Source organism: Halictus rubicundus, unplaced genomic scaffold (assembly GCF_050948215.1).
Source record: "Halictus rubicundus isolate RS-2024b unplaced genomic scaffold, iyHalRubi1_principal scaffold0022, whole genome shotgun sequence".
Taxonomy (NCBI): domain Eukaryota; kingdom Metazoa; phylum Arthropoda; class Insecta; order Hymenoptera; family Halictidae; genus Halictus; species Halictus rubicundus.
The window spans coordinates 1,072,638-1,095,022 of record NW_027488563.1 but is presented as its reverse complement, the minus strand read 5'-3'; the positions used below and the strand labels follow the sequence as shown (position 1 = coordinate 1,095,022).

Genomic DNA, 22,385 nt, shown 5'->3' with positions numbered 1-22,385 from the left:
CACTTGAGGGCTGCAAGAGCCTCACGATAACTATATGCACTTTCTTGGAATATGCACTGTTCACTGTTATTCTGTTCGCTAAGGGTTGTTCGATGTGCCTCTGTCGGCGTCTCGGGCACGACTCGATGATGTGCTTCCTCGCTGAGCCATGTGAACCTACATTGTTTCATTCATTACTTTTTATTCTTATAAAGGCTCAAATCATATCAAATCATGTAATTATTCGAAGAGATAGACTCTTGTTAAAAAAATATTTAGGTAACAATAAAACTACTTTTTTTAAATGATTATTAGTATATTAACGACAAAGAGATATATATATTTTCTTAAGTATTTGAATCGTACGTAAGCATAGAAACACATACAATATATTTGCTAAATAAACAAAAACATTACAAACAATAACATGATATTATATTTTTATTGTGAAAAAATATATTGTTGTAATATAGTATAAAAATAATATAGCATAAAATAATAAATAGTAAAAACAATAAAATAATATAGCATAGTATATTGCGTGCGCCCGTCTACGACGTTGAACATCGGTAATAATCTGAATTTAACGGTGTGTTTCAATTCCTTCCAAACATCGAATGAAATGGTTGTGCCACCACCATTTCAATTTTGTCTGATAATAAAAGTGGCGCAAAATAGATATACTACACTTCAAAAGTTTGGAAGAAGATGAACAGAATCTTATAGAAATTTAGTGTTCACGATTTTTTATTGTAATCGAAGTATGTTACTTAGTATGAAAATTGAATTTAGGAAAGTGCAAGAAGCTGGGGAAAAAGGCAACGGGTCAAATGATACATAATAATGAATACGCATTATATATATATATATATATATATATATATATATATATATATGTGTGTATTTATTTATATTTATTTATATATATATATATATGTGTATTTATTTATATTTATTTATATATATATATATATATATATATATATGAATATATATATGTATATATATACAGGGTGGCCCACATAACTCTGAACAGCTCAATATCTCGAAAACTATGCCATCGATTTTAAAGTTCTTAGTCTTAAATTGCATGGAACTGAAGGGCCTTTCTGACTACATAAACGTGAAGTGGCCTCCCTTCCCCTTTAACGGGGGAGGGGAGGTACCTTTGTAATTTTAAATGGAACCCCCTATAAAATGTTACATATTTAGATTCTACCGGAAAAAACAAGTCAATTTTGTCTGAAACATTTTTTTGTCAGATACTTCCATGATGAGATATAACAGTTTGAAGTTTCGAGTTGTAGGTACTTGAAGCGCTCGGAAATAGCGTTATGGAATTATACGCGCTTGAGTCCTTTGCTTATTCGTGAAGAAATAAAATGTACTTTAAATGAAATGTTCAAAATGTCCACCACGGGCTTGGAAACATTTATTTACTCGAAACATCAAAGTTGTTCTAACATTTTTTAACATTTCGGGAGTCACTGAAGCGCAAGCGTTACGTATTCTTTGTTTCATATCCTCTTTTGTCGTCGGTGGTTCAAACATAACTTTGTCCTTTACATATCCCCGCTTTTCTAAATTATGAAATGTTGCATGACATTGTTTGATCCCATAACGTTAAAAAACATCACTGCTGCACGCCGATAATTTTTTTGGCATTTACCTAACGTTAATAACATATTCACTTCTGTGTCAAAAGTAGCCATAATCACAATGTTACTGCTAGAATAACAGCTCTAAACTGAAAACGTTTTCATAGATAAGTGAGACAAACTCAAGAATTGTAAATATTATTGTTTGTGTTTCTTCATGAATAAGCAAAGGACTCAAGCGCGTATAATTCCATAACGCTATTTCCGAGCGCTTCAAGTACCTACAACTCGAAACTTCAAACTGTTATATCTCATCATGGAAGTATCTGACAAAAAAATGTTTCCGACAAAATTGACTTGTTTTTTCCGGTAGAATCTAAATATGTAACATTTTATAGGGGGTTCCATTTAAAATTACAAAGGTACCTCCCCTCCCCCGTTAAAGAGGAAGGGAGGCCACTTCACGTTTATGTAGTCAGAAAGGCCCTTCAGTTCCATGCAATTTAAGACTAAGAACTTTAAAATCGATGGCATAATTTTCGAGATATTGAGCTGTTCAGAGTTATGTGGGCCACCCTGTATATATATTTGTATATTTATATATATATATGTAGGATTGAGACGGGTAATGGACTAACATAGTGTTCAATAAAACAAGAATTTAATATGAAAGGTCCAGAAAATAGGTTCAACGTACTATCAACTGCTCACGCTCGTGGTTCGAAGACGAAAGACCCCCAGGCCCGGCGCCTCCGCGCGTTTTATTTGTTTTTCCGCGTTCTCGAATCTTCGATGATCGCAACGGTCGCCACGCTTCTCGAAGCTTCCGAATTGTCGATACTCGCAACGGTCGCCACGCTTCTCGAAGATTCCTGAATCGTCGATGCGTCTCCATGGCGGGAACGATCGCAACGTTCCGAAACGTCGCATCGAGACGCCTTCGCGGAGGGAACGCTCGCGCTCCCACATATATATATATATATATATATATATATATATATATATATATATAAAGAGGATATATATATAATATAATAGATATATATATATAATATATATATATATATATATATATATATATATATATATATATAGAGGATATATATATAATATAATAGATATATATATATATATATATATATATATATGTCGGAGGCTGGGCGGACTCTTCCGTCCTCGGACCCGTCGGAGATTATCCGTCGTCGTTCTCCATCGTTTCGCTCCTTTCGCGGTTACGCGAACGTCGTATGGACTCTACACGTACACGCGATGCCGGATCGCGTAGCGCAACGAGAGACACGTCAACGAGCACACGGGCCGCACAGAATGTTCGCGTACGTCTTTTTGTTCTTTTACTCTCGAGAAGTCGCTTTCCTCAAAGCTAGTCTTCTCTCTACCGTCCCGGAAACTATTCTGTCGCCCGTGGTCACGTTCAACAGGGTCCCAGCCCATCATTCCAGGTACCCTGTCTCGCATCTCCCTTTGCCCCGCGCGCGAAGAGGGGTAGCGCAGGTACGCAGGGACTGTTTTATTGCCCCTTCGCAGGGCAATTATCAGGGTACGGTAAATCGTTATTTTACAATTAAACTAAGTCCTATAGGCGTTACGCGTTGTTGCCGACGGGGTGCATCGCTGCCATCACGCCCCGACATATATATATATATTTATATTTATATTTATATTGTTGAGGTTACAATGTCTCCCGTATGAATCCCTGTGCATACGGCACTGAGTCCGCCGGACTGCGGCAAGGTGGGGGAACGGCCACCGAGCGCGCGCGACAAACGAAGTCTCGACTCAACCGTCGAATATGTTGCCACGTGTAATCCCAGATGGGACTTTTGTATTAACCATTATATATATAATAAAGTATTATATACTATTTAACTTTACTTCGCTCAGTGCAATACTCTTTTGGCCCACATCGATAATCCTAACAGGTTATGGGCCCAGAATTACGGAAACATTAATAGAACGGTTACTGATTTCAAGTTTGAGGTTAGAATAGACACGTGCACGTTGTGAATTGGCGGGATGGCTTCCAGTGAATACAGAATTGAACGTTTAGCGAGAGATAATTATGAATCGTGGGTGATACACATGAGAGCTATTCTCAGAAAGAAAAAGCTATGGAAATACGTAGACGGATCCATAGTTAAACCAGAGCCAGGTGCCGAAAATAACGCTATTCAGGAATGGATAGAGAAAGATGAAGATGCGAGAGCAGAGATAGAATTGGCCATTGCTGCTTCGCATGTAAATCTGGTGAAGAATTGTGAAACGTCGCGTCAAACATGGGATAGAATTAAAGAAATCTATCAATCAAGAGGTCCTGCTAAAAAGGCCATGTTGTTAAAACAATTAATAACGACAAAAATGGACGAAAATGGTGATGTGAGGCTACATTTACGGCAATTTTTTGATATAGTCGACAAACTGGATGATTTGGATACCCAAATTAACGATGATTTACTGACTATAATATTGCTGTACAGCCTACCAAAAGTTTATGACAACTTTAGATGTGCGATTGTATCGAGAGACCAGCTTCCAGCACCAGACATGCTAAGGATTAAAATAATCGAAGAGGGTGATGCACGTAAGGAAAACCCTTCGGATTCTGAAGTACCTAATGCAAATGCAATAACCAGTAAGACGGTAAGAAATCACCATGCAGGGTATCAAGGTAAGCCAAAACCATTGTACCAAAACAGTCCAAATACTTCTAGTCATTATAGCCAAAATAAACCTAAATGCTATAAGTGCAATAAGACGGGCCACAAATCATTTGAATGCAAAACCAAAGATAAGCTTATGCGAAACAAATACAATAATGACATAGCTATGTTAACGATAGCCAATAATGTAAGTAGCGGAGGAGACTCGTGGTGGTGTCTGGATAGTGGAAGTACAAGTCATTTGTGCAATAATCCAGATAAGTTAACAAATATACTTGGCTGCAAATCAGAGAATCTAAAGTTAGCCAACGGGGATTCCATTGGTGTAACTGCCAGAGGAAAGGCTCAAATAAAGATAACACATAGACACGGTGATGTTAACAATGCTAATCTTGATAATGTTTTATGTGCACCGCAGTTGAGCATGAACCTACTATCAGTAGGAATGATAACAAATAAAAATTTAGAGGTACTATTTCAAAAGGACAAGGCATTAATCCTAAATCAAAATGGACATGTGGTGCTGGAGGCGCAGAGGATTGGTGACCTATACTACGTAATAAGTAATAATAAGGAAGAGGTACACCAGGTCCGCAACCAATGTAGCGATATGGAAATATGGCATCGCAAATTGGGACACTTAAATCCAAAAGATGTATTAGAGTTAGAAAGACGAGGAATAATACCGAATCTGAGGAACAAGAATTCTAACATGAACTGTGATGTATGCCTGAGAGGTAAGCTGACCAACCTACCTTTTCCTAAGAAATCTAGCAGATCAACCAAATTATTAGAAATTATCCACTCTGACGTGTGTGGTCCAATGAGAGTCGAATCTCTGGGAAAATCAAGATATTTTTTGACGTTTACGGATGATTATTCGAGATATACAGAGATTTTCTTCATAAGACACAAAAGCGAAGTATTTAAAAAATTTAAGGATTTCAAGGCAAAGGCCGAAAATTTAACAGGCAAAAGAATCAAGTATTTACAGAGTGATAACGGAAAGGAATATATCAATAATGAATTTAACGAATATTTAAGAAGGAACGGTATCCAGCGAAGAATCACGACGCCATATTGTCCGCAGCAGAACGGCGTAAGTGAAAGGAAGAATAGGACATTGGTAGAGATGGGTAGATGCCTGCTAATGCAATCCAACCAACCTCCAACATTTTGGGCGGAAGCGATTGCTACGGCCAACTACATTAGAAACCGATGCCCGACTTCAAGTCTAAATGGAAAAATACCATTCGAATTATGGTATAATAAGTTGCCATACACGATGCATTTCAAGGAGTTTGGTCTAGTCGGATATGCCATGAGAGCTGGGACAAACAGTGGCAAATTTGATCCGAGATCTGATAAATGTATATTTATTGGATATAGCGACGTAACCAAGGGTTACAAAGTATGGCTAATTAATAAAAGAAAATTCGAGATAGTTAGAAATGTCAAATTCATAAATGCAATGATGAATAACGGAAATAGTGACGAAGATTTCTACTCTGAGAGAGGCTCAAATCTGGAAGAAAGTCCAGAAGAGCACCGGATCGTCGAAGACTCGAATTCGCAAGGAACATCCAAAGAGTACCAAATTATCAATGATATCGAGATGAATAACGAAACAAATGCTCAAATAAATGAAGATGATGACAATACTACAGTTGAAAACAATGAAACAGAGGATACTACATCACGAGAAACTATAAGAATTCGAAGAGGTCCTGGCCGCCCAAGATCCGAACATACAGGACTAAGGGGGAGACCCCGAAAGTTGTACAATGAAATTATTGTAAGGGAAAATGAGGAGACGAATCTCATAGAAGATGGATTTGTTTACGCAACCGAATTAAAAATTGATGAAGTAATGAAAAATTCAGATCTAAACGGATGGTTGGAGGCCATGAGCTCAGAAATAAAATCCATAATAATGAATAACGCCTGGGAGATAGTTAACCGACCAAATAACCAAAATATCATAGGCAGTCGGTTCGTACTTACCCTCAAAAGAAATTCAGAGGGTATAGCTGAGAAGAAGAAGGCAAGAATAGTTGCCAAGGGGTTCTCTCAGAGATATGGCGTAGACTTCAACGAAACTTCCTCACCGGTAAGTCGTATGAGTTCAATTAGATTAATAATGTCTCTGGCTTCTAGGTTCAATATGAAAGTAAACCAGATTGACATAACAACAGCCTATTTGAATGGAACTTTAAATGAGGATATTTTTATGGAAGCCCCTAAACACCTTAAGACTGGGCTTAAATATCTAATTGATCATGAAGCAGAAGATAGTAAAATTAAAATGACAGCTAAGAAAATGTTGACCGATTTGGAAAAGGGAAATCGCGTATGTCATTTAAAGAAAGCCTTGTACGGTCTTAGACAGGCTGGTCGACAATGGTTCCAGGAACTGAGCAAGAAATTATTAAATTATGGTCTGAAGCAATCCAAACATGATCCTTGTGTATTTTTCTGCAATAGGTCACAGAATCTATTGATTGTTTGTGTCTACGTTGACGACATTTTAATTTGCTGTCAAGATGATGACAGAATTAATAAATTGAGAAAGCATCTGCAAAAATATTTTCAAGTTAAAAATCTTGGAGAAATTTCGAATTGTCTAGGTGCAGAATTTGAGAGACAGGGTAATACGATCACCATGAAGCAGACGAATTACATTCAAAATCTGCTGGAAAAGTTTAATATGAGCGACGCAAACGCGTGCAAAACACCGATGGTGACCGGTTTACGATTAGAAAGGGCAACAGAATGCGACAACAAGCCCTACAGAGAACTAATCGGTGGTTTGATGTATCTAGCTACCACGACAAGGCCGGACATTGCTCATGTAGCCAGTGTGTTGAGTCAGTTCAATGACTATCATAATGAGGAGCACTGGATTGCCGCAAAACATGTCCTACGCTATTTAAAAGGAACGAAGGATACTGGCTTGGTATTTGGAGCCAACAATGATTTACTGACGGGATATGCAGATGCGGATTATGCCAATGATACAACGGATCGTAAATCTTATACTGGCTATGTTTTCTCCCTCGGAGGAGGTGCCATATCATGGGAGTCTCGAAAACAAAGATCCGTTGCCACGTCCTCCGCGGAGGCAGAGTATATTGCAGTGTCTGAGGCTGCCAAAGAGTCATTGTATTTGAACGCTTTTCTGTTAGAATTAGGTTGCAAGAATTTATCGAGCGGGGTGATTTACAATGACAATAAGAGTGCTCTACTGATAGCAGAAGGTGGTGGACGCTACAGCAGAACCAAGCACATTGATGTCAAGTACCATTTCCTGAGGAGCTTGGTGCAGGAGGGGTCCATCATTATACGATATTTGCCGACATACAGTATGATTGCAGATATTCTGACAAAAGGCCTGCCACGAATGAAGCACGAGGAGCTCATGGCAGCTATGGGTTTGTCGACATTGAGGGGGAGTGTTGAGGTTACAATGTCTCCCGTATGAATCCCTGTGCATACGGCACTGAGTCCGCCGGACTGCGGCAAGGTGGGGGAACGGCCACCGAGCGCGCGCGACAAACGAAGTCTCGACTCAACCGTCGAATATGTTGCCACGTGTAATCCCAGATGGGACTTTTGTATTAACCATTATATATATAATAAAGTATTATATACTATTTAACTTTACTTCGCTCAGTGCAATACTCTTTTGGCCCACATCGATAATCCTAACATATATTTATATTTATATTTATATATTTATATTTATATATATATATATTTATATCTATATATATATATATTTATATTTATATATATATATATTTATATTTATATTTATATATATATATATATTTATATTTATATATATATATATTTATATTTATATTTATATATATATATATATTTATATTTATATATATATATATATTTATATTTATATATATATATATTTATATTTATATATATATATATTTATATTTATATTTATATATATATATTTATATTTATATTTATTTGTTACATCCTAGACTTGGCTCGCGATAAAAATAAAGATACGTACTGTCGAATCTCTACCTCCGTAATTGAGTTTTGTCTTCTTCTTGTGGCAGCTGTAAAATTTAAATGAAAAATGAAACAAAATACATATGTATTACGTATAGTTCGTGGCAATACCACATAAAAGTAATAAGTGTAGGTACTTACTCATTACAGCATCATATAATTTTAAATTAACGAAAGGTAATTTTTTCTTCCGTCCTTGCCCGGAATAATATGACGCTGCTTCCTTTGTTATTTGTTTGCGGAGCATATTATAAATAATTCTTCTATTGGTGTCTCCACCGACTAAATATAACAGTTGTACCTAAAAGATATATGTCATTATTTATTTAATGTCATCATTACAGATTATAAATATGAACCATTTACTAAACAAAAATACTATGAATCACATATAAAGTAAAAAAATCATATAATTCATATATTTCGGAAATTACCTAAAAATGCAAGTAATGTTTATATTTCCAAATACATACCAGCGAATTAAATTTTTCCGTATGTTCTGATATAATCGCATCGAACTCATTGATGCTATTGATAGATCCTAACGGCAATTGATTCAGAAAATCTATCTCGCTACTTCCACCTAACTGGTTGCTTCCAGCCGTTACTGTGACGTTTAGTAACCTTTCTATCCTCTCTAATTTATTAAAAATTTGCTTAACGTCGTATTTTAAGTCTAGGTATTGTCTACTTAATGCGGCCAAATGATCCTCGTTCTTTTTCGTTACACGATGTAGATCTGTGTAGAATATCACAAAGTATTATTATTGCCTTAAGTTTATTATTTTAGTATATGATCAATTAATTACTATTTTTATATTTATAATAAAAATTCAGCATTTTTGTTTATTTTCCGACTTACTTGGGGTTTCCATGTGCGATTGCTGAATTGGTTGGCTTTCATTTGACGAATCAGATGAGTCGGACGATTCGAAAATAATTCGCTTTCTTGAAACAGTGTCGTGTCGCGATTTCCTCGTTGGTGACATTTTAAAAATGATATGAAACCATCCCTAAAAATATAAACTAATAAATCAATCAGCTAATATCTAATTTAAAATAAAGTAAGTAAATATAGGTTAATTATATTGATGAAGTAGCTCATATGCTGCGAAAAATGAATGGCATTTCACTACAAATGATATGTACAAAATTTCACTTAGTTCATAAGATACAATTTTATCAGCGAATTTATCAAATTTAAATAATCCTATTATTTTGGATTTAATAGGATGTTTATAAAAATTTTTTAATTTCGTTGATAATTTCCCAACTATTTTGTTTTCTAATATGTCTGTGACTTGTAGGACATGGCCATTTTTTAAAAAGACATAGCGGTCACTAAATCCATAAGCTTTTAATTTAAAATTAGGAAGTTGTATTGTTTTTTTATTATTGTGTGTTGCAATCCTTATTTGGGTATTAATATTTTCCGTGACTGTAGGCATTCCATTTTCCGATAATCTATTTGTTATTTATGCTAAAGGTTTATTCCATCTACGCAGCATGCTTACTAACTTACCTAAATAATTTTCAAAAGGGAAGCAACTTAATTCCTCCAAAGAATATTTCAAATTTTCTACGTCGTCTGAAATGTGGACTAAATTATGAATATTGTATGTACAAAATTCTCTTCCGTAGAGACCTGCACAATTACCTAAAAATTTAAATAGCATTCCCGGTGCTGTGTTTAACCACTCTGGGTTTGGATATAACTTATTATGTAATAAAATTCTAATAGAGGCATGAAATAACAAAAAGTGATCATAATAATTATCTGGAAGAATTTGTTTCAATAGAATGGGTCCCAAGTATAAAAGAAATAGTCGAATCTCTGTAGCTTTGAATCTTGATAACTCCGATATGGGTCGCGGTTTACGATTAAATTCACTTGGTACATATTTGGCTGAAGATATCATTCTCTTTGATAGTTTATTTTTATCTGACTTTCTAAGCTGTGTCTTGCACCAATGACGGAGTAATTTTTTCATTACTCCTAAGCAACATAAATGCATATAGTCTAGAGAAAAATGTTGTATTATGTCGAATTGAATTATATTTAACAGAGGTTGTAACGTGGACCTCTACTCGCCGCGTAGGAAGGCGGGGGCGGGGTCCACTCCGGGAATTTATGGGCTCAGAGGCCGGGCCGCGTACGGCCGTGAATACGCGGTCCTCCCGGTACTAACCGATTCTCGAAGGTTCTCGGAAATCGAAAAGAGCCTGCTGCTCGGGCGCCAGGCACCGGAAGGGTGCCACGCGAAACGTGGACGAAGTCCGCCCTTAGCCGAAGCTGGGGGCGGGAGGTGAACCTTCGGGAACCGCGAGAATGTCGGGAGGCGCGAGAAGGGTCGGGGGTTCGGACACGGAAGGGAGCGAGGACAGCCCTCACGGCAGGGCGGATCGCGCAGGTGAAAAGATCGGTAGTCAGGCTGGGCTCTACAATTTTATTGGCGTCGGATTTTACAAAGCCGCGGCCACGTGGCCGCACCCGAGAGCCCGCGCTCTTCGTACAAAGTTTGCGGTAAGGTGGAGGGTTCGCAACGCGCTGTTGTCGATCGGTAAAATACGCCGCGGGGGTGCGGTAGATCGGCACGAGAATGGCCCCTCGCCGACGCGAAGGGTTCGCGGCACGCAGGTGGTCGGCGCGATTACGATATGACTGTCGCGGCGCGGTTTCGGTTCCAACGGACGGCGAACGCTCGGCGAAAACTTCGCGATAGGCTACGCGACGGCTCGATAGGAATAACGCGAGAAGTAACGTAACGAACGGATAGTTGCAAACGGTAACGGTGGCAGCTCCTCCGAGGAAGACTTCCGCACGATATTTTTGCGGGAACTCGCTGCCGCGGCTCAAGGTACCGGTGAATTCGGTACGAGCGGAATGTCCGAGGCGAGAAGCGCCCCGGCGCGTGAAAACTCGGGGAACGAGACGCGATATTACGCGTCCGACGGGCGATCCGCGAGCTCGCGTTGCCGCGAGGGCACGGAATCGTCGTCGGGCGACCTCGTCGGTTCCCCGACAGAGCCTGGCGAACCAACTCGCGAAAAATAAACGAAAAGGGTCACTTAGGGGACTCACCGTTCCTGCCGGTAATATTTCCGCCGTCTGTCGCGGTTCTGCCCGTCTCGCTCGGGATGGTCTTCCGGTTGTTCGGCTCTTGCCTCGTAACGGTATCGAGATCGTGGTCCCGCTGTAGCTCGGTTGTGGAACTGCACGCACTTCGCGTGTACGATAATCGGAACGAATTTCGGTAGTACAAGCTACACGGCGGTCGGGGCTAGTTCGGTAGTTTTCTAGGTGCGACTCAGTACGGAAGTCACCGCGACAGTAATTCGGCCTAGTCCGTTCGCGTTACGGCAGGGTCCTCGCATCCCCACTCCTTACCGTAGTCCGGCTTTTCCTCTAATAGGGCGCGCGTCTGGCGCGAAATTCGGAACTCGCAGGATCGTGCCTACGTCGGGTCCTTGGGCCCTAGACCTTACGCGAAAATCATTCCGAAATAGAAACGCGGGGTAGATCTGCGATCTGCCCCGGTATGGAGAGGGGGGGCGCCTACACCACCCTCGCCGAGGCCCCTTGCAATTGGCTAGGTGAGGCGACGGCAGGACCGCGAAATAGATTGTCGGTTGGTCGACAGGGGCCTTCGTCCCGCTTCGTCACCTCCGGGTTGTCTGGCCCGTGTGTGGCGTCGCCCATTCCTCGTTATTACCGGTGCACCGGATTTTCGTATTGGCCATGGTTTGGCGTAGGGGGTCCCGTGAAGCGCTGTGCCCTTTCCTCAGGTCGGCTGGATACCGGGGTGCCGTTCGCCTACCTGAAACTTGCCGGGCTCGGCGCGCGCGAAAGGGTGAAAGTGCGAGTTTCCTGTCGATTCGGGAGTTCCTCGGGGAGCGCTTCCTAACCTATCGAGCCGTGGTTCTATTCGCGACAACGTTGTTTTCGGGCAGTCCGGTCCCTTCGTTCGATTATTAGGGGCGCAAAAGGGCGACGTGGTTTGTGCAACGTCACAAGGTGTCCTTTGATTATCTTGATGATGAGAAAAATCATGAAAATTTTCAAAATGGAAATGCGTTCGAGCAGTAGCGTCATATTTTATATAACTAATTCGTTTTTTGTAATATATACCCGTTTCTGTACATCTTTCGCAACCTTTGTAACCCGTATGTCCTTTAATGTTTTTTAAAAATGCTCTCGCAGGTGCATCACAGGTAAAACATACAACACTTACTTTAAAATTATTACCATCGTAAGATAATCCATATTCTAAAATATCGTTCAATTCATGTATAAAATCATTTAAATAATCAGTCAAGGAATTAGGTTTTGCATCGCCATAATATATTGCTATTGGAAAAGGGGACACCGTACAATGTTTCAGTACTATTTTGCATAAAATGGGCCAAAACTGTTTATTTGAACTTGTTGAAAATGGAATACCATCGACATTAAAAATTAATTGAAACATAAATGTTTCTTTTAGCTCCGTCAAAATACTTGCATTTTGTAACAGTCTTAATAAATGCACCTTTATACCTAAATATGAATATTGAGCTATCGTGTTCTTTTTGCTAATAATTGTTGTAATATTGTTTGATGAGCGCTTAGTCTTTAATACAGTTCGTGCATCGCGTGGAATCTTATATTCAGGAAAAATGTCCATCAAGCCTTTTAATAAACTATTTAGTTGAGAATGATTGATTTTATTTTCTAGGGACCATATTTTTAAAAACGTAAGTAATTTCAAATTTCGAAAAGCAGTACATGAATCATCCGTAGTGTAATTTGTGTTATTTGTAATTTGACAATCAAATGGTTGATTCATATCAGATAAGACGGGATCATTAATCGTTTGTGAATTAGTTCGTATGATTCCAATTGATTCTTCTACTGTGTCGCGACTAATCTGATTCTGATTCAAATTTAAAGCCATTTGTTTCTTTATAAATTTATATTTTTTGTATCGTTTTTCGGCCATTGTGAAATTTGTGTAACTGCAAACTAAATGTTGTATGAAAAACTATCCTTGAAAACGTTAATTGTTAGTCTTCAGAAAATGGAAAATATATATACATATATACATATATTTAAAAAATATAAAAATATGTATATTTATTTATTACACATAACAGATAAATGTACTTACCTTGAAGGAACTGGATTCGGTAGGCGAATGCCTTCGAATGAGTATTCAAAATCAGGACACAGTGGTGTCGCGGCAGTGTCCGGGGTAGTTAGCCTAGCGCGATTACGAATCTAACCGTTGTGACTCAGCGCGACTGAACTTTTCGACTCGACTCGGATTCGGCTGTGACTAGGATCTATAGCTCGGCTGTGACTAGACTCCTAGCGTCGGTAGTCTGCCGTCTTATATTTCCAAAACGAAAAGTCCTTTCGAGGAACTTCCACCAATCAGTGAATTTTGCATAACACGCCCACGTCCCACGCCCCTCGTGCGTGAGAAGGGTGAGCGCGTCGTTTCGTTAAAAATCTAATGTTGGTGATGCAGCGGAGTGTCTTCCGGGCCCAGTGCTAAGTGCGGTACGTGCCTGCTGGCTTACATCAACGGGCCCAGCTTTCCCGGTTGATAGAAACCAGGCACGCGTCGCTGGGACACTCTAAGCTGGAAACCCTTCGACTACCCAAAATTTATGGCGTCCACTTGTGCTATTAAGTTCGTCGCTAGGAACTACAAGGACACATCTGTCCGCTAAGTGGCCAAAATCGTTAAAGACGTTTTCTCACAAATAGCGTCTTATGCTGTGCAAACCATAAATCTTTCTTGGTGCTGGTGCGCTGAAAGTTTCTCTTCCGGCGCCCAGCTAGCCGCTACAACCTTTTCTGCGAACGATGAAATGCAGGTGTCGAGAACACGTATGACCGTATCGTTTATTATTACCGAAACTATAATATATTAGTTTGCGTAAACTATACACACACAAACAATTGTCAATTCTTCAATCGCACACAGTTTTTACAAACTGTATTAATACTTATATTTGAGGACTTTACGTTTTTCTGTCAAACACTACTGTATACTATATAGCTCGCGCTCCGCAGTCAACCGTTCAATCAGAATGCTAGCTTGCTAACGAATTAATGCATTTCTTTACTTTGACCGAAGTCAATTGTTTATATTTTCTGGCGCTGCGAGTCTAATCTCCAGATTCTCTTTAGACAAAGCCGAGAAAGATCCCGAATAGGTTCCAGAAATGCTATAGGGAGTCTGTTGCTACGAACTTTTTTAATTTTACAGTTCAATCAGATTGTGTAAGACGCAAGAGCTACACGATTATTTTTCGTGCAACAACTTATTAAATTATAATATAAATGTATGTCGATTAAGTGACACACACGAATTCAAAGTAAATTAAAAGTAAACATTTTACTTAGCAACATATTGTAGAACAAATATTTTTCCATGATGAACATAAAATATTTCCTACATATTAAAAAAAAAAATTCTATTTCTAATATTACATAAAGATGCATTCTATAATAATAAAAAATATTTTTTTCATAATATAAAATAAATATTATCTGTATATTAGGAAAAAATATTCCATCTCTAATATGAAATAAAGATTCATTTAATATTTAGAAAAAAATATTTTTTTCGTAACATGAAATAAATATTTCCTGCATATTTAAAAAAAAAATATTTATTTCTTAATATAAAGTAAATATTGCATTTATATTTGAATATTTAAAAAAGATTGAATCTCTTTCTAATATTATATGAATGTGTATACAATATTTTGTGCTACTAGGGGTGTTTCAGGGCTATTGGGGGGATTCTGTCGGTCCCGGTTGAGGTTTTGTTTGGGAGTTTTTTAATGATACTTGCAACTGTGTGTGGGGTACAGAATGGGTCAATTTCGTTGTCCGAGTCGTCTGGGTGTGTGGCGATATTTTGGTCGGAGAACTGTGTAATGGTGTTTTTGTTGTGTCGGTTATTTGTGAATTCGTTTGTTAGTGTGAGGGTGGTGTTGTCTATTAGTTCTTTTAGTCTTGTTCCGTTGTTAAGATATCGTGGGGAGTTGATTGTTTCGTAGATGCTCCTATGGCGTTGAGTTTGTCCGTCGGTGTTGTTAGTATGTACATGCCTTTAGTTGTTTGGAGGGTTGAGGTGTTGCATTGGCTTCTGGTAATGATTTGTCTGTTGTTTTGCTTTATGTGTATGGCGTCTATTGTGAATGGGGGTTTACGTCGGAATATGGAATTGATTTTAGGGAAGAAAGTGTCCGAGTTTCTATGGTCTATTTGTTTGATAACGTTAGTCCAGTATTCGTTAATGGCTTTTCTGAATTCCGAGTGTAGTTTTTTTGTTAGGAGTTTGTGAGTGAATTTTTGCTGTTTTTGTTATGGATAGGTGTGAGTTGGGGTCGGTTAGATGTAGTCTGTGTAATATTGTTGTTAATGTCTTTTTTTGTTTTTGTAGTTTGGCGATTTTTCTGTTAATATACATTGTCGTGTTATTGCGTTTCTAGTGTTGGGGGGGGGGGGGTGGTGTGTGTCTAATGCGTTCTGTATGGCTTCGGTTATGATGAGGAGGTTGTTGTCGATGTCTGTTGTGGTCAAGTTGCGATTGGTGGGGATCGTATTTGTATAGTGTCTGTCTAGGTGTTTAGTGTAGTTTTTCCATTTGGTGGCCTTGTAGTTTAGTTTTATGGGGTCTGGGTTTGTGGTTGATGAGATGTTTGAGGGCAGGATGAATTGCATTGAAATAGCTAGGTCGTCACTGTCGTAGGGCAGTGTACTGGCTTTCCCGTTTGTATTGTATGCTAGCTCGAGCCTGGCATCTGCGAGGCAGATGTCCAGGAAAGACTGGCCCGGTTTGTATGTGGGCGGGGTGGTGGTGGTTGTAATTGTGTTGAGTCTGTATGTTAGGTCGTGTTTGTTTTCCCATTTTTTAAAGTATCGTCCGCTCTGGTTGTTTGTTTTGTCCCCCCAGTCCGTCCGTTTAGTGTTGAGGTCTCCGGCTATTATGTAGTAGTTGTTGTCGTCGTGGAGTTTGAGTGATTGGTATAGGTGGTCGAGTTCAGTTATGTAAAGTGTTCTGTTGTCGTTTGTCGCGTATGCACTTACTATGTAGAGTGTGTGGTTGTTTATGATCTTTATCTTTATAATTGTGTATTCTAGTATTTTGTTGTCTATTGAGGAGGGGGAGTGAATAGGTTCGCGTGGTATATCGTTTTTGACTAAAATTGCTGTTCCTTCGCCTTGGGTTGCGTTGGGCCTGTCTTTCCTGTAAAGCTTGTAGTCTTTGAATGTGATATTATGTGAGGGGTTGAGCTTGGTTTCCGATAGTAGTATTATGTCGTGGTTGTGTGTTTGTAGGAAGTGTTTCAGGTCGAGTCTGCGTGGGTGTGAGATTAGTGAATTTACGTTAATGGCTGCAATTTTTATGGTGGTGGGAGGGCTGGCGGCGTTATTACTCATTATGTTTGTCGAATAGTGTGTTTAGAACAAATTCTAGTTTTTCTGTGTTGATTGCTACCTGTGTGGCTATTTGCTGTATCTGTGCGGTGATGATAGTGGCTATTTCGGTCTTGAGATTGTTGATCCATTCGTGTGGGGGTTGCTGGGTGGTTGGCTTCTCGGTTTGGTGTGGGCTGGATGATCTGTCGATCCTTCGTGGTTCGCTGGTGGGTGGTGGTTGTTGCGTCGTGATTGATGCTTGGGATGGCTGCTGGGTTGGTGGTGGTCCTCTGACCATTTGCGCGAATGAGCGGTCGCTTGTGACTGCTGTCGCAATTTTTTGAATTCTGTTAGCGTTTTTTTGTTTGCTGTGGATGTGAGTATCTTTCTTTAGTTTAATCGCGAACTTTATAAATGGGCAGCCTTTGTAGGAGGCAGGGTGGCCTTTTGGCCACAGTTGGCACATTTTAAATTGTCGCGGCTGCCAGTGTTGGTGAGGGGGCAGTTGCCTGGCCCGTGATTTTTTGCGCACTTAACACAGCGATATTCTAAGTGGCAATTTTTGCTCGCGTGTCCGAGACGTTGGCATTTTTTGCACTGAAATATTTGTGGTTTCTTTAGGTGTTCCCATTTGACTTTTTGGTAAGCGAGGGTTTTGATTTTGAAGATTGCTGCTGTTCGGCTTTCTCGGCTGAGTTGTATTAAGTGGTGGTATTTGTCCGGGTTTTGCTTGTTGTACGTGAATTTGGTGACACTGATTATCTGGATGTCTGGTAGTTTAAGATCTTCAATTTCGCTTTTGATGTCGGCTGTTGAGAAGTTACCTTTTATGCCTTTTACTAATATTGATTTGGGTTTGTGTTCCTCGGGGGTGTACGTGTAATATTGTGTATTTGCTTCTGTGAGTTTATCAGTTATTGCTGTGTAACTTTGGAGGTTTTTTGTGTATATTGTGTGGTTGTCTTTATCATTTTCTTTTACTGTGAAGTCCTGTTTTTTTAAGTTTAGTGCCAGTGCGGTTTGAATTATCGTCTCTATGTTAGAGTTCACCGTGTAGATTGGTGGGGGTGCGTAGGTTTTCGGTTTGTGTTGGATGCTGGTTGGCTGCGTGTTGGGGGTGTTTTCGTTCAGTTCGTTGTCACTGTCGTCTGAGAGATGCTGGTATTGGTTGGTTAGAAGCAATGTGTCAGAGATGCTGATGAGATTGGTTGGTGTTTTCTGGGTTTTTTGGGGAATTCCCATGGGCCTTTACTGGGGTCTTTTTTTTCTTCTGCGTCGGTCGGATTCTGGGGTGCTCCGAGGGATGGCGCTGCGGCTCCTTTTTTCGAGCTGCTGCTAGGTTTGGCTGCAGAGTTTTTAGGGGGGTTGTTGCCCTGTTGTTTTCTTTGAGGATGTCTTTGTACATTCTCTCTAGATGCCCCGATGTTAGTTTTGCGATTTTGGATGAGGTGGATGTTCCTGGCTTATTGTTAATGTCCTTCAGGCTGTTTTCCTTGTTGTCCATCTCGCTGGGGAGACGTCTCTTGGGACGCGGCAGCGGGTTGGCCGCCATTGGGCCCGATACGGGAAGAGGGTGCCTCGTCGAGTATCGGGGCCAGGCACTTTTTTGGCACTCACTTCCACATTTATTTTATATTAAGTAACAAATATTTCTTTTTAAATATTCAGCAAAATATATATTTCATGTTACGAGGAAAATATGTTTTTCTAAGTATTAAATGAATCTTTATTTCATATTAGACGTAGAATATTTTTTCCTAATATACAAATAATATTTATTTAATATCACGAAAAAATATTTTTTTCTCATTATAAAACAAATCGGAAATAAAGATATCTTTATTTCATATTAGAAATAGAATAATTTTTGCAAATACAGATAATACAGAAAATATTCTCTCAACAAACAGTGCGCAGAAAGTAATACATATTCATAGTTTCTAATTTTTGTTATAATATTTTCTTAAATTTGAAAGTTTTATTGAATGTTTTTTAAATATTGAATTTATATTTTTCAAATATTAAATTCACATTTTTTTAATATTTACTTTATATTTTTTAAATATCTAGTTTATATCTTCTGAATATTTAGCTTATATTTTTGTTAGGATTATATGGACGTGGATCTAATGGTAGACTTTAACACACTTTATTTAATATACGAAAATTACATGCTTTCGCGCGTAGAGAAGAATGTGGAGTGTTCCAGAAAAGAAAGAACGCAGACCAAACGGAATCACTCCTAGAAAACAAAAGACGATCAGTCCGATAGACGCATTCTCATGCAGATTTCGCGAATAACTGTCGAGTATTAATTCTCAACAATTTTTTTAACATTCAATTTATATTTCTTGTACATGTATACAATATTTAGATCCATTATTTTTCTCATATGAAAAAATGTGGCTTAAAAAATATTTTTACAATATTTGAAAAAAATATCTATCTAATATTTTTGTGCTACTAGGGAACTTTGTCGCATTAATGTTATTATAATATAAATACATGTCAATTAAGTGACAAACACAAATTCAAAGTAAATTAAAAGTAAACATTTTACTTCGCATCATATTCGGGTGTAACAGACCTGGCTGCGCCAGGCCTGTTCCTAGCCGTACGCGCCCCGAACGCGAACCGCCCCGAACACGACCGACGGATACCGAGCTCCGTCGGTACCCGCGAGCGCACCCCCGCGACCCCCGCACCGCCGAACTGATCTTGGCGGGAACCGGAACCCGCCATGATGCGATACCGTCCCGCCGGATGCGTGACGCCACCGGAAAAACCGCCCGCGAACCGCACCGCACCGGACCCCTCGCCTAGCAAGACGAGAGAGACGAGGCGGAAAACGGTCTCTTTGGCCTTCCGCTACGCTCGCGCTTGGACGTACTTTTCCGATCCGATCTCTAGCCGCCGATACCGACCGCCCGATCACGACCGGAATCGTCCTTCGCGACGCCGAGAAGCCGCCCGTAAGCTACGACTCGCGAGAGTATATTTTACCCGCGGAAATTGTAACCGCGAGTGTGCCGAAATTTCCGCGCGACCCGCGAATCCAGAATACGCCGCTGCGTGCGGCCATGACCACGCCGTGACCCGACACGCGCGCGAGACCCGAATCGCGACCGCCGACCACCGAGATGCGAAGCCGGGACAGCGACGAACACTTGAGAAACTCGTGCCGTTAATCTCCCGTTCCCGACCGCCCGTATCCTGCCGTAACCCTCGCGTTATCCCGCCGCGAACCTTGGCACGGCGAGCCAAATCCGGCCGCGAGGAACCGTTGTACGAGATCCGCCGGGAAACGGACTCGTTACACGGGAACAAATATTTTTCCATGATAAACATAATATATTTCCTGCATAGTTTTAGTGCTGCATAGTTTCCTGCATAGTTTAGTAATTTCTAATATTACATAAAAATTCATTTTATAATGAGAAAAAATATTTTGTTCATAATATTAAATAAATATTATTTGTATTGTAACAGACCTGGTCGCGCCAGGCCTGCTACTAGACGCGACCGCCGCCGAACAAGAGCTTCCCCGACCACGACCGACGGATACCGACGTCCGCGAACGTTCTCCGCGACCCCCGCGTCGCCGAACCGATCTTGGCGGTAAACGGAAACCGCCATGATACCGAAACCGCCCCGCCGGATGCGTGACGTCACCGGGAAATCCGTCGCGAACCACCCCGCGCCGCATCCCTCGCCTAGCGAATCGGTAAAGGATCTAGAGAACCGGCGCGCAGGACCGACTCTCTTTTCCGGACCTGCCGTACGCGTGTCGAAAACAGTCTAGCCGAATATCGCTGCATTAACGGCTTCTGCCCATAGGGTGAAAGGTGCTTTGGCCTGTAGGAGCATGCATCTTGCCATTTCGACCAATGTCCTGTTTGCTCTCTCGGCCACTCCATTTTGTTGCGGCGTGTATGCGACTGATAACTCCCTTGTTATTCCTCCGCTTTTCATATAGTTTGTAAATTCTTTGGACAGGTACTCTTTGGCATTGTCAGTACGTAGTTTCGTTATTAATTGCCCCGTACATCTCTCTGCTTTTGATTTGTATTCTTTGAATGCTTTGAATACATCTGACTTGTGTTTTAACATTGCAACTTCGGTGTATCTCGTTTTATCGTCAATGAACGTTACGAAATATCTCGCTCCCCCTAGCGAGGCTACATGCATCGGACCGCATATGTCACTATGTACCAGGCCTAGGACTCTCTTTTCCCTTGTCGTCGATGACCTGAAAGGCAATTGGTGAATTTTGCATTTGTCGCATACCTCACATTTTTCATTTTGCCCATCCATATTTTGTCATTCAATCCTTCTACCATTTCTCTCATCCTTCTGAGGTCCTTGAAGTTCAGATGTCCCAGCCTGTTATGCCATTTGGTTAGATTATTGTTATGAATTTTTGACATACCTGCATACTCGGGAGGATTCTCGTTAACCACATACAATCCATTTATCATGGTGGCCTTCATCGCTACAGACCCATCCTTTCGGGTTACTACGGCATAGTCTTCATGAAATGTTACCTTATAACCATGCTTCGTAATGCTTGACACCGATAATAGGTTACTTTTGAATTGTGGTACCAGCATTGCATCTTGCAATCTAATATCGTTTGGCTTGTTACTCTCTATTTGCACTTTAATTCTTACGTCTCCTTTTCCTTCTGACTTGACGCAGTCCTCTGAAGCTGTGTATATCTTGGTTGTGTCTCTTCTATTCAATCCGTTGAACCTGCTGCTGTCATTACACATATGTGTTGTTGCACCACTGTCTAGGCACCATGTACCTGACTTTGGGAGACCAGTGTTTAAGGGCCCGGGATAGTCACGTGACTTTTCAAGATTCGGTGGTCGGTATCTGCCGTACAGTTGCCTTTACAGAAATGGTATTACCTACAAATGTGTAGCTGACTGATGAACACGAGATGGAGCTATCGTCGTATTCTATTATGAATCAGAAAGGGAACTCGATTGACGTTGCAACACAAGAGGTGTGTGACGAGGAAGCTAGATTTTACTGCGTTGTCAGCTTTTAAAAGGGCAATGTTGCCGCATCATATTCATACAAACACCGTCGATGATCGCATGGAAAGCGTTCGAGCTGGTTCGAGCGGTTTCTTTTCTTACTTTCGGATCTGTCGAAATTTGGAGGCTTATTCCTTCTTAATTTAAAATATGGAATTTTCAATTGTAAATAATTGTACGATCATTTGAATATTCGTTAACTTGTTTAAAAATCTTAATTTTTTAAACGTTCTATATGAATATAACACGAATATATATATGTAAATGTACAGAAGAAAAGGATAGTTTTAAAAATTATGTTTTGTATATATTGTTAACAAATGGTAACACATTTTGAAGAGTATTATTTTCCGACGTGGAAATGAAAGGTATAAACAATCACGGCATGATAATTGTTTCAATGTAGACAGCAAACAGTAAGAAATATTATAAAAAAACAAAAAACCCGACTGCGAAAAGAACTAAAAAGATAAGAAACAAAAAACTAATTTATTAAATAAAATATTGATAATAAATAAAACCAAAAATAAAATAGAAATAGAAAGTATAAATTATTAATAATTCTTTTCGCAGTCAGATTTTTTGTTTTATTAATTATTTTTATCTCTTATGTAAAATCTAT

At 39.8% G+C, this 22,385-nt stretch overlaps 2 long non-coding RNA genes across 2 annotated transcripts; one reads left to right on the top strand and one right to left on the bottom strand.

Annotated features, from left to right (window-relative positions):
- Positions 1 to 9,486: 9,486 nt before the first annotated feature.
- Positions 9,487 to 10,311, bottom strand: LOC143363115 (uncharacterized). The gene is made up of 2 exons (XR_013083737.1): positions 10,063 to 10,311; positions 9,487 to 10,031 (listed from the first exon to the last, which is right to left on the bottom strand). It is a non-coding gene; the product is annotated as an uncharacterized LOC143363115 (long non-coding RNA).
- Positions 10,238 to 12,900, top strand: LOC143363116 (uncharacterized). Its single transcript, XR_013083738.1, has 2 exons — positions 10,238 to 10,364; positions 12,312 to 12,900. It is a non-coding gene; the product is annotated as an uncharacterized LOC143363116 (long non-coding RNA).
- Positions 12,901 to 22,385: the final 9,485 nt, after the last annotated feature.